At 42.5% G+C, this 12534-nt stretch overlaps 2 long non-coding RNA genes across 2 annotated transcripts in view; both read left to right on the top strand.

Moving 5' to 3' along the window:
* The window catches only part of LOC140694311 (uncharacterized), a 36475-nt gene extending 34555 nt beyond the window's left edge, over positions 1-1920 (top strand). The window contains exon 4 of the long non-coding RNA XR_012070041.1: positions 1800-1920. This is a non-coding gene — a long non-coding RNA (uncharacterized lncRNA). The remainder of the gene's footprint in view (positions 1-1799) is intronic.
* The window catches only part of LOC140694313 (uncharacterized), a 317389-nt gene that overhangs the window by 246120 nt on the left and 58735 nt on the right, over positions 1-12534 (top strand). The gene's annotated exons all lie outside the window — the stretch shown is intronic.

Genomic DNA, 12534 nt, shown 5'->3' with positions numbered 1-12534 from the left:
ATGAGATCCCAGATAAAGAATGGAGCCCCACCTCATTCTGACCTCCGCTCTTTCCGTTCATTTCTTCACGGGAAAAGAGTACTATTCAACAGTATAAAGATTAATTGTGAGCTAATGAGATAGACAAGACAACCGATCATTTATTAAATAACCTTTCATGATAGAAACAAATGTATTATACACACAAACAGCACACAAAGCACGGTAGTACCATGGTTACATTCGTGGGACCGAGTTCGATTCCTGCTCTGGAGTGACAAGTCCTGTGTGATGGAGAACTGGTAGGTTGGCTTAGCCTCTCCAGAACTGATTTTCTGTCCTGCAGAGACGGGGCTCGCTAGGCGTCCCCCCCCGTAGAGGTGCTGTGGGGTGCAAATGACGCGCGTGGGCAGCCCGAGCACAGCTGCTAGTTCCTCGTAAGTGCAGGGTAGCATAGCTTTTGCAGTGACGGCTTTATGACCGCCCCATGTAGACTGTCAGTGCTCCGAAGGGATGCCTTGTGGTTTGGAGATGGGATTCTCACTTCTGTAAATACCCAAGTATAGTGTTATTGGGCCCTGTAGATTTGAGTCTATTCTTTAGAAAGTACATATTGTAGATATATTTTTCAAGCATGCGTGCTTTTTTTCTTTTACTATTTAAAGTTCTACCCTCTCATCTCTTGGTGTTACTTTTCATGGAATCCAGGAAACAGTCCTAAGCTACCTGCCTCTTCACACTTTTCCGTGGTGGTTTCCTTCCCTGATTAGAAGAGGGTTTTGCATAGGAAATTTTATTTTTTCCCCTTTTCTTGGAGTCTCTCTCTCTGTCTGCCCATCTCTCACCTCTCAATCTGTCCATTTCTCAACCCACTGATTCTTCTGACATGTTCCAAAACGCATTTCAGGCAGCTTACAGAAGAACAGATACTAAATAAACAGGTGAGAAAATGGAGCCAAGTTCAGACAGTGAGGCTAGGAGGCGGGCCTGTGTGAGTGTTGCAGGCGTGAGACACACGCCTCTGCCCTGTGACTTATAAGATCGACAGCAGCAGTGTGCTTCAAGCTCCCAGCAGACACAGGGAAGCAGGGTTTGTGAGAGATGCTTACTGGCTGTGAAATAAATAAGTGGCTTAGGAGAAGCTCAGCCTTTCCAGCTACTAAGGCTCAGGAGAATATTTTGAGTGTCTTCCAAAATCAGAGTATGGCATCTTTTCTTTTTTCAGAGTTCTATGTATAGTTGGTTACATTCTATACCTGGAAATTTCTCCAAAACTGCTTCCCACGTGAGTCCCATGGCTCGGGAATTGGGTGGTTCTGCTCACTGACGGGGGTTGGCCAGAAACAGAAAATGAGAGCCTCAAAGGAGCCTGGGATTTGTCAGTTATGTTTTGTCAGTGCTGTAGGGTTCAAGAAATGCTTTCACCATTTCTCTCCATCTGAGGCAGCAGCGTGATGTCTTACCAGCATCAGGAGCTCAGGGCCACAAGATGGTGGGGGTTGACTGCACTTGCGTCAAGACAGCTGAGCTAGTCACTGCAGGTGTGGTTCTTTTACATACTGCATTTCATGTTCTTTACTAGAATGTTTCAACAGGGAGTTAATTAACTGAGTTAATTAACATTTAATAAATATGATGCTTTGTTGAAAAGACAGTTATAGGCAGAATATAAGCTGTGAAGTCTTTAAAAACGGTTTCATTACTGAAATTTCATTTGGGTAGATACACAGTTTATCTTATATATGCCTCTCTTTTAAAGTAACAAAGAAACAAGACAGAAAAGGCAGAGGATGATTTCTGTTCTTCCTCTCGGCTTGCAGGTGCCCTCACCCCCAGTAGCATCAATCCAGACACCAGCACTGACACTGGCCGTGCTCAGAACTGCCTCAGGCCTGAAGACACTGCTGACAAATAGAAGGGGATCACGCCCTGTTACAGCAGGTGCTCTCAATTTGTGGGTCCTTATGTAACTGCATGGTGTTAATCAGGATCGTCCGTCCTACATTGTGTGATGCTGCTGCCTTGTCTCCTAGTTACTTGTTCCTCTAAGTATTCTTGTATTATTCTCCAATGCGTAGTACTACACACCTAAAAATGCTTTTTTTCAGATGAAAAAGAATGTGCATTTAAAATAATAAGTCTGAAAAAGTAGGCAAAAGAGGCTATCCTTGTCCCGCTATTCAAAGATAATAATTAACACGTTAACGTATATTTTCGTCAGTGTGTATCACCTCTGTCATAAAAAACCAGAGAGCACTCTGTGACTGTTTACTGTGTGGACACCTCCATTTTCCATTCGGCTTTTTATATGTTTTTCTACAATATTCTATCTCCTCTGGCATGATTTTTGATGACCAGTATAGCATTCTGTCTTGTGGAGGCATCGTCCATTTTACTTCGGACTTAAATAAACTTTTAAATTCCAAGTATACTTAACTGAAATACTGAAAAGGGAACTGTGGTGGTACAGGAAGGCCCTACCTCCCTTCCCCTTATTTCTGAAGATTAAAAGCTGTTGAAAATTTGGTATATATATTTCATGACCTTTATGCCTATGACATACATATATACACACATATGAGAATTCCATGTATACGTGTGTGTATATATGCTTTATTTAAAAATGAGACCATACTATATGTTTTTCTGCAGCTCGCTTTAATCACTCAGGTGTATATCATAGACGTCCTCCCACTCCAGACTCACACGGTCCTTTCAGATAGAGTGGAGGGGTCTCCTGATTTGCGGGTGTGGTCTCTTTCCCACGCACACCTTTGGTGAGAGAATGCTGTGGACAAGGCCCTGGACCACGGCGAAACGCCGGCTCCCTCATTGCTCGCAGCTCGTCGTGATTTACCACATCATTGTCTTGATGGTGGACAGTTAAGTTTTCTCCATTTTCCACTGTCAGAAAGGATATTTGACTGGCATCCTTCTTGCACAGACATTCCTGTGATCTTTTATGAGTATTCCTTTAGTTAAGGCTTCTGGAAATTTAGTCCCTGGATGTGACATTTGCATTCATCACAGACTCCTTTCAAGTGACTCTAGAAATTCCTTCCATAGGGGAATGAAAAGATGCACAATTACTTATGTAACGAATTCTCTATTGCTGGATATGATTTCACTTCAGTTTTTCTTCCCACCATTGTAAACAGTGCTGTGTAAATGCCCTGATGGGTACATCTTTTTGGACTAAATTTGTTTTTTCCTAAAGGAAACGATTGTTAGAAGTGGTGTTGAGTCAGTGTGTACGTACGTTTTTCAGAGTTTACATATCCATTGACATGTCATCCTCTGAAAATGTCGCTCATGGTTTCTTCTCCCACAGATGGACACTAGCTAGAATATCTTTTAAAAACATTTGCCAATATGATGAGCAAAAGTGCTTTTTCATTGTTTTAGTTTGCATTTGATGACCAGTGAGGTATTGAGCATTTTTCACTCATTAGCCATTTGACTTTTTTAAAATGAATGATTCCTTTTATCCTTTGCACACATTTAAGTGGGGGAGCTTCTTGTTGCTTTGTGAAGCTCTTTGTATGTTATGAACATTAACTTCTTGTCTTCAACAACATGTATCACAGAGCTTTTTCTTGTCATTTCTTGCCTTTCATTTTGTTTAGGAGGATTTTTATTTTGGTAGTGTCTCAAAATATTCTTATGATAATAAATGTATTCCTTATGGGTTTTATCTTTGACATTATTCTTAAAAATAATTTCTTATACTGGAATAAATCTCCTCTGTAGGTTTTTTTTAATCTCTAAGATGGAGATGATAATAGTGCTTGATAATGTAAGGGTAAGTTGAGTTAATAAGAGCAAAGTGTTGTATTTGCTGTTATTAGTACTTTTTAATATTTACATTACTGTCTGTAATTTATCTTGTGGTCCTTATGAGAGGAATAGTATTTATTCTTTCCAGGTGATTCTCAGATTGTCTCAGGACAATTATTGAAGTCATACTTTTCTCTTTGATTTGAAATCCCACCTTTACAAAATACTTATGTACACTAGAGTCTCTTTTTGAGCTCATGGTTCCCTTCTGTCAATCTGTCTTTCTTACTCCAGCACCATAACTTACATATTGTAAAAATTTATTTAATAATTGGCAGTTTGAATTTTTTTTTGATTCTTTACTTCCATCCCAAATTTTCTTGTCTAGTATTATGATTTTATTATTCCTGAAGAATTCCAAAATATTTTGTTCAAGTTAAAAAAAATCAGATTGGAGTTGTCATGGGATTTTTTAGTAAGTTTTGAATTATTCTGATGAGAACTTACATCTTTACAAAACTGCTTTCCTCCATGCAATTTGTTTATGTCTCTACATTCTCACCTCTTACTTTACCCCTCAGTACAGTCCTGAAGTTTCTCCATTTAGAACATGGGCATTATTTTTTAACTTATTCCAGATTATTGTTTCTGTTTTTGTCAATTTTGTAAGTGAAAATTTTTTGCTATTATATTTTTAAACGCTTAAAACTGAAATTTAGAAAGGAAGATTCGGTTTGTAAATACTCACTTTGTAATTTGTCATTTAAAATTGTAAGTATTAAGTAGTTGTTCCAGAATCCTTTCTTTTCTGTTTTTAAAAATTTGTGTCAAAGATTCTCAAAATGGTCATAGCTAAGCAGTATAGGTGGGGAGACAGATGGAGAGAGGTAGTGTGGCTCATGTACAAACTGTGAGCAGTGTCATGGCTGCCTTTAGGCTGGAGAAACCACAGAAGAGCCCAGGTTAGACAAGGAATGGCTTTGTATGCACTTGAAAGCCAGCTTTCCTGCCTGTATGGTGAAGCCTGGTGGGCGTGGCAGGTAGATGATCAAGGTCTGATCAAGGTCATTTGGTGCACAGAGCGCTGTGTCTGTGAGAAATGGTGACCATTGCCATGGGAAATGCTTGGTGCCAGGAACAATGCAGGGGAGCTGGGGAGCCTGTGTTAAGGATTTTCCAGTCCTGGGAGTGGGAAGATCAGACTCTGCATTCAGATCTGAGTTTGAATTAATCCTCTTTAATTTACTGGACCTCTGACTTTTGTCAAGTTATGCAACCTGTTTGAACTCCTGCTTTGTTGTCTCTCAAAACAGGAGAATTACAGCCTGCTGCTAGAGTGTTTGATCAGGGTAAATGATCTGTGTCTATAAGATGCCACATACAGTCACAAGCTCAGTGAGCAATGAGCTGACCCCTCTTCTCCTTCAACTCAATGCTAGATAAGTCATCAGCGGAAAGTGAGTCCCTAAATTGTATGTGGTGCAAGGAAGAACAAAACTAACGTCTTGCCTTTCCCTGGCAGTATTCTTACTTCTTTGCTTCATGTACCTCTTTCCTCCTTCACTCTCCCCTTTCACCTCCTCCACCAAGAGCCTGAGACTCTCTCAGAACACTAGATTCAAATTATTTAAATGTTGGCTCATTCCCATGAAATGACAGTGACTTAAAAAAAACTGTACACATCCCAGAATTCATTGTATTTGATTTACACACACACACGTACACACACACACACATCAGGCTACCTCCCATTTGCTGAGGGAGAAGCACCACTTTTACTGAGTTTTCATTTACTGAGCGTGAGAGCAGTCTCTTAAGCAGAATTTCACCTGGCTTCGTGCATGGTTTTTTAAATTGGATTTCTGCTTTTTGTCCATAAAAATATTCTCCTATTAGAAGACAGGAAGTGGAGACATAGATATTCTGCTGAGATATTGGTGTTATCATATTTGAGTTTTAATGGACATAAGACAGCATAGAGTCATAAATTTTTATGGATGAGAATCCATGATGATGTACCTTGGACAAGAACCTGGGTCTCCTGCCAACGTGTCCATGCGGGTGAAGAGGCAACTGGGTGGGGGATGGCAGGGAACCTTCTTGCTTGAGTTCCAGGTTCTTGTTAGTTTTCATTGCTCAGCTGCCTTTAGTTTATGTCCATGAGGCCTCTCATGGGAAGGTCACTATGTCCTGAGAGACTGAGTTACTAATCAGCAGAAAGCTCTGGACCCACTCATATTTTCCAGAGTTTTTCTGCTGACCTGCTGACACTTTATATAAATGAGATCTAACAAACTACTGGATATAAAATCCTTATTGTTATCATTTGCCCTCAAGTTCAATAGGAATGGGGTGCTGTCTCAGGCTGTCTAAGGCTAGATCTGAACAAAGATAGGGTGATAGGCTGTGCTGCTGGACCCTCCCCAGTCAAATGGGATTTCCACCTTAGTTTTTAGAATCAGGCAGATGAGTTCAAATCTTGTCTTTATCAGTTATTAGCTTTGTGACCTTGGGGAAATAACTACTTTTTTGGTTCCAATTTTCTTTATCTGTAAATAAGTTCAGTATTTATTTTAGGGTTTTTGTTTTAGAATTGAATGAGCTAATTCCCTAATTTATTCCTAAAATACTGATCACATGGTTCTATGCTGGTGCCTTAGTAGTTGATTACTAAGGGACACAACAGTGAGAATGGGAGTGGGGCCCCTGGATCATACAGCTTATATTCCAGGATATGCTTGTAAAAGACAGGATTGCAGTGGATTTTTAGTAAATGTCCATTCCTTTCCTAATCCCCATTGATTGTGTATATATCTTTATACTAATATATGAACAATTTTTTTGCAATTTAAATCTCTTTGTAGTATTTAAAGAATGTAGCTATAAAAAATACGTGAAATAAAATGACTTGACTTTTATTTTCCTTTCAATAAGCAAAACAAAATAAAATAGAAAAGAAAAGAAAAAGTATTGAAGGAGTAGAAATAATTTTATTTCCGTGGAATCAACTCCCTATGTTAGGTTTTTCCATTGTGTTGTTCAACAGCATATAAAATTGACAGGTTGTGACTTCAGTGTTGATAGCTAGGTGAGTATAGTTTCTTTTTGTGGTTGTCTTTGATGAATTATTTGCACTAGATCATAAATGATGTGCATGTTACATATTGGAAACAAGGAAACATTGGAGACATACTACCTCCAATGCAGTCATTTTGTTACCGAGTCCAAACTCGTTCTGCTAGCCGCATGACAGGCCAATAAACCGGGAGATGAGGTGTTGGAGCAAGGAATAGTGACTTCACTTGCAATGCTGGCAGACCCAGAAGACGGCAGACTGATGTCCTGGAGAACTATCTTCCCCAAGTAAGAATTCAGTCTCCTTTTATACTAAAAAGGGGCGGGGTTGTGGTTGGTTGTTGCATACATACTTCTTGCTTTATGAATTGTTTGTCCTTTGAATCCGCTGTTCTTGCAGCTGTCCATGTGGATCAAATCATGGTACCCCTGTAAAACCTCCAAAAAAACAAAGGCTATTCTCTAGTATGCAACTTGCCATCTCTACAGAAGTGCAGATGAGCTAACATTTTTAAAGATCAGGGCCAGGAGAATAGGCTTTCCTGTAGATTTCAGGCTAAAGGCAACTTTCTTTTTCAAATGGTGCAGAGCTACCAAGTCTGAGCCTAGGAAAGAGGGCACAGGTTTAAACCCAAAGGAACAGATCTAACATAGGGTAAAAACAGTTATATTTTATTACAATTCCCTTTCCAGCTTCATAGATAATTTTAGTAAGAAACATGAGCAATTTTGTATTTTTGCTTCTTAATAACTGATAAGTGGACCAACTATATTTTGTGAGCAGGGATGCTGTGCAGGCATTGGGGTGACAGCAAACTCTTGTTGGGGGTGGCCGACCCTGCAACATCTCTGATGCCCCGTGAGTGTTGGTGAGGGTCCCCGTAGCCAGGGGCTCTCTTCAGGAACCAGCATATGGGCATTGACCTCTGGAGACCTCTTTTTCGGCTGCAGGAATTTTTTTCAGATATTGAGATTGAAAAATCACTCCAGCTGGGAATAATTAGGGAAAAAAAGAAAAGGAAAAGGGTTTGGAGTAGAGTAGAAGAGTAGGACATAAGATCATGGAGCCTGAGTGCTTGGCAGCGGGGCCTCAGGAGAGAGGGGAGCAGAGGTGGGGAGGGGCCTGGCTCCGGAACCAGCTCCTGTAATTGTCCCCGCACCCAAGCCACATAGCTTTAAATTGGCCTGGGCCACCTCTCTGGGCTGGATATCACCCTGGGCAAAACCGTGGTATCTGTAAAGTAAAATGACTTCACAACTATTGCACAGAGCTGCAGGTGTAAGAGAGCCTAAGCCTGTCTCAGAGTGCAGTGGACAAGCGGAAAGGAATGGCAAAATTTCCACTGACAGTTGAAATTTTGTTAAATAGCCTGCTACAGTTGTTTCATCACTTGAATGAATGCAGGCATATTTCTGTGGGCATTTATAGGTTCACTCAACCCCACCAGCCCCTCTTGCCCCCATCGGAGAAGGGCTTTCTCAAGCACAGTGCCCCTCCTGCTTGGGTGGAAAACGCTGCTGGTCCTTGCCTGGGGCCGGGCTGCTGCAGGGCACTGAATCCCCGAGACACGGACTGTGAGACAGACAGGAACATCTCTGCCCTTGACTGGGTGCCTCCGTTTCCCCTGCAGTCTAAAAATGCCGGTGACTGAGTTAGAAGCATGCTTCCAAGCTGTCCATGTCCTTGGCATCCAGAAGCGGAGCCTGGAAGCTTCCGAATTTATCCAGAATGCGGTCTACATTCACCTTCATCAGGTGAGTGTATGTCTTTACACAAGTGGAGGAATTACTGCAGTTTTCCTGGAACTTTCTCACTACAAGTCCATTTGATTTTTCTGTGCTAGGATTCAGTATGGCCTGCTAAAAAACTCTGGAGTGAGATCTTGAAACCCTGATGAAGAGCATTATTTATTTCATTTCTCTATATGATACTCTTTTACTTTTAAAATTCAGAATTTTTGGTTGTTTCAGGAATTTTTTGGGGGGGCTGGAGAATCATCTTTGCGACCTGTTGCTTTGTGCCTCTCACCTGTCTTCTGTCACTTGTGAGGCGGTTCCATTTGTGACACTGTCCGGGTTGTTCATGTTATAAAACATAAAGCCTGTAAAAGTACAGTCCCTTTTCCTCCGAAGACATTCCACAAATACTCCTTTAACCTGGGTGTGGTTTTAAGAAGACAGAATCTTTAGAACATATACTTGCAAGTTGCCAGTGCAAAATCCCAAAATCAATAGTCTAGCTCAACATCTAAAATCTTTCTAATTTACCTTGGAATTGTATGGATAAGTGAAGCAGTTTGCTAAGAACTCAGACCAGGTTTAGAATAGAGGCTGGTGTAGCTCAGCAGGTCCTCCCAAGCTGATGCTTTGCCAGAGGGCGGGGCCGAGGGGAGAGGGCGGGTCCTGCCCTCCCTGAGGTGACAATTTCATGGCAAAGACTTTCACCTGGTGAAGAACTTGGGGTTTCTTCTAAGAAGAGTGGGTCTGAAAAGAGTCCAAAAAGCGCGGGAGTGACACAGTCCCATTTGTCTCAAGTAGGGGAGAGTGGCTGTGGGGCCACTTAGGAGACTCGTGAGTCCAGGTGGGCAGTGTTGGTGGCTTCCACTTGAGCGGTGGGACGGTCAGTGTTTAAAAGCGAACATATTGAAGGCATGTTTAGATGGTAAAAAGGAAAGGATGAAGGCTGTCTGTGAATGCAGGATGGAGTAAGGCCCAGGTTTCTGGGTGGATTAATGAGTTAAATGATGGTCCTTCTGTGCTCTGAGGAGGGAAAGCTGCAGAGGGAGTTCTGCGGAAAACTGATGGGTTCAGCTGTGGGTAAAGTGAAAGGTTGTTAGATGTGTGGTCTGGGAGCTCAGGTGAGAGCCAGTAGTGAATAGGGGGAGGTGAGAGGGACTTTCAAATAATTCTGTCTTGTGAACATACAAATAAGTATGAGTAATCACACAATTAACACCTCTATATTCTGGATTTAAAGCCCAGTAACATTTTGCTATACTGACTGCAGAGGTTCTTAATATTTTTTAATAGAAATAAGTAGAAACAAAATAGTGGAGTTAGTGAGCATCTTAGAGTAGATATGTGTCCTTGTATGTATTTTTATACCTCATCTGTGTATAACCATAATCTACAAAAAGTTATCTTGCTTAGCATAAGAGTTAAACACAGGGACGTGACACACATTGTTGGGGGTTGAAGCTGATCTTCTCGTGCAAATTATGGACCCTCTCTTTGCCTTAGTTGCATCGTCTGTGACTGCCCCAGGGCCCTTCATCACAGCTGATTTCCTAGAGTAGATGTTGGGAGGGAGGCTGCTGAAGGGATTAAGAGGTGGCAACTGCTAGGGATATTGAAGAGAGAGACAAAAACAGATTAAAGCCGATAAACTGAGTACAAATACCATCTAAATAGAAGGAATCCCACAGTGTTTTGAGCCGTTTATCATAAGAGAAAGAAAATCACGTGGATCCAAAGCTCTTGAGCATATGAGTATTGTGGGTGGGAGGGTGTCTTTATAAAAGTGTTGAGAAAAGGCCTCTTTGTTTTCCTTGACATTACCAGTAAGGATGGGGAGCAGAAGCGAAACCCTCTGCTTCACAGTTGAAGGTGCTGTTTTGTGCGAATCTGACCAAAGTTTGGAAACCAGTCATCAGCGATGCTGGCAAATGAAGAGGCTTCTGGATTGGGTGGGGCACTTGCTGTGACTTCCAGGTGACCTGCTGGCTGGGGGCTGTGAGGCGGGCAGTAGTTTTGCAGGGTGGCCCGGGCATAATCCCTGGCTCTGATGCTGTTGGTCTGATTAACAGATCTGGGTGCACACTGTCCTAATGGGGCAGCTCGGGATGTGGCCTGGGACACCTGCCGTGCTGAGAGCGAGAAGAGGGCTCCCCTGAGGGGGTGTCCCTGCGGAGATTGGAAACCTACACCTGCAGGGGAGGAAGAGCCTCTGAGCAGCGGGCCGGATGCACAGGCAAGACCAGCCTGAGCAATGAGGTTTCCGGGAGCCGGAAGTCATACAGTGGCCCAAACGGCCTTGTTCCTGAGAGACTGGAGGGAATAGATGCTGAAAAGGCAGGCTAGGGTCAGATCCTGTGGTGGGTTATGAGTGACAGGAGAGGACTGTTCAGGCAGGCATGAGAGAACCCTGTGGGCGTCCCAGCTGGGGTGTCACGCCGAAGGGAAGAACAGAGTTATAGACTTTGCCACTTATTAGCTGTGTGACTTTGAGCAATATCACCCCATATCTCTCTCTCTATATATTCATCTGTAAAGTGACACAGTGACAAGGTCGTGTCATCAGAAGTATTAGCTTAGCTCTGATCCTCTTTGTCCAGTCCTGTCAGTGCTTCCCTGCAAGGTTCTGCAACGGCTGCTTTTACCCTGAGATGGGAGGGCTTAGAGGGACATTGTAATACCCGAGGGCAGGAAGGGGCTGCTTTAAAAGCAGACATGTAACCGCCTGCAGCTGCAGACCTGCAGGCAGTTTGGTTGACGGTCCTTGAGAGGACTTTGGAGGCCTTAGCGTCGTCTTAAGTCTTGTTTCCCCTTGGGGACCGGATTTGCCTTTGGGGATTGATGTTGAAGATTTGAGCTTCTGCAAAGCTGTTTTCAGAGATGTGTATATACGTAAAATATCATATAAATTAAAATGATTTATTTAACGTGTGCGACTTTGTAGCTGTTAGGAACAGCTCTGTTGGCCTGGTCTCCACGGAGGACACCAAGGGTGAGCAGAGCGTGCAGGAGGGCAGGCAGCCTGCAGTGCTTCTGCGGGGTGTTCTCCCCAGCAGGGCGCTCTGCTGAGTTGAGTCTTCTATGAGTTTGGTTGCCAGAGGAGCAGACAGCAAATTAATGAGTTCTGGAGGGATTGTATAATGACAGGAAGAAATAGGAACCTGGAGATTTTCCGGACTAAAACACGCTTTTGGTTCCTGATTCAGTGTGTTCCATTACAGAATTGATGAGTTGTGTCTATTCTGGAACGTCATTGAAATAAACGTTCAGCCTAAATGTTAAGGGCTTTTTTTAATTTGGCTGGAGGACTCGAGCCGGGATGACAGCCTCTCAGATCACTCTGAGGGACTGCTCCCAAGAGGTAGGGGAGGAGCTAGGATATATAGAAGCATACAACAAGGACCAGGTAATTGGAACAATAAAATATTGCTTGTTATCTAAAGAAAACCAGATATCTCAAGTTCAAGTATTTACTGCTTTTCTATGTATGGTGAGAAGCAAATATCTGGGTCATTGAATTCATTTTTTGGCAAGCACCTGGCTATCTAGGGCCAGTATCCTGTCCTTTCTTACTCTGAGTCTGCTCAGAGGGCACCACTGTGAGTGGCTGAGAGGCCGGGCTGCAGGCATGTACTCGCTGGGGATTGGCAGCAGCCGCTGATGACTTGGATTCAGCATTCTTTTGTTTACTGTCATGGATGCAGTATTTTCATTCACATTGTAGTATTTTCATTCACAGTGCTCCCGTTTGGTCCTAAATTCGACCAATATTTTGAGAGACATTTCATGACCAATTTTGTCCCACGGTGCTAGGATGGCTCATTCCTAGTTCAGGTGAAGAATCTTCTGAGTTGCCATTCAAGGTGTAATTTTTTTTATCAGGCCCTGTTGATAACTAAAAGTTATCTGGATCACCTGTCTTACTAGTCTATTATGATCCAGAAAGTGTTAACCCTTCTTTGCTCATTT

This window comes from Vicugna pacos, unplaced genomic scaffold (assembly GCF_048564905.1).
Source record: "Vicugna pacos unplaced genomic scaffold, VicPac4 scaffold_21, whole genome shotgun sequence".
Taxonomy (NCBI): Eukaryota; Metazoa; Chordata; class Mammalia; order Artiodactyla; family Camelidae; genus Vicugna; species Vicugna pacos.
Note: the sequence above shows the minus strand (reverse complement) of the source record. Positions and strands in the feature narration are given on the sequence as shown.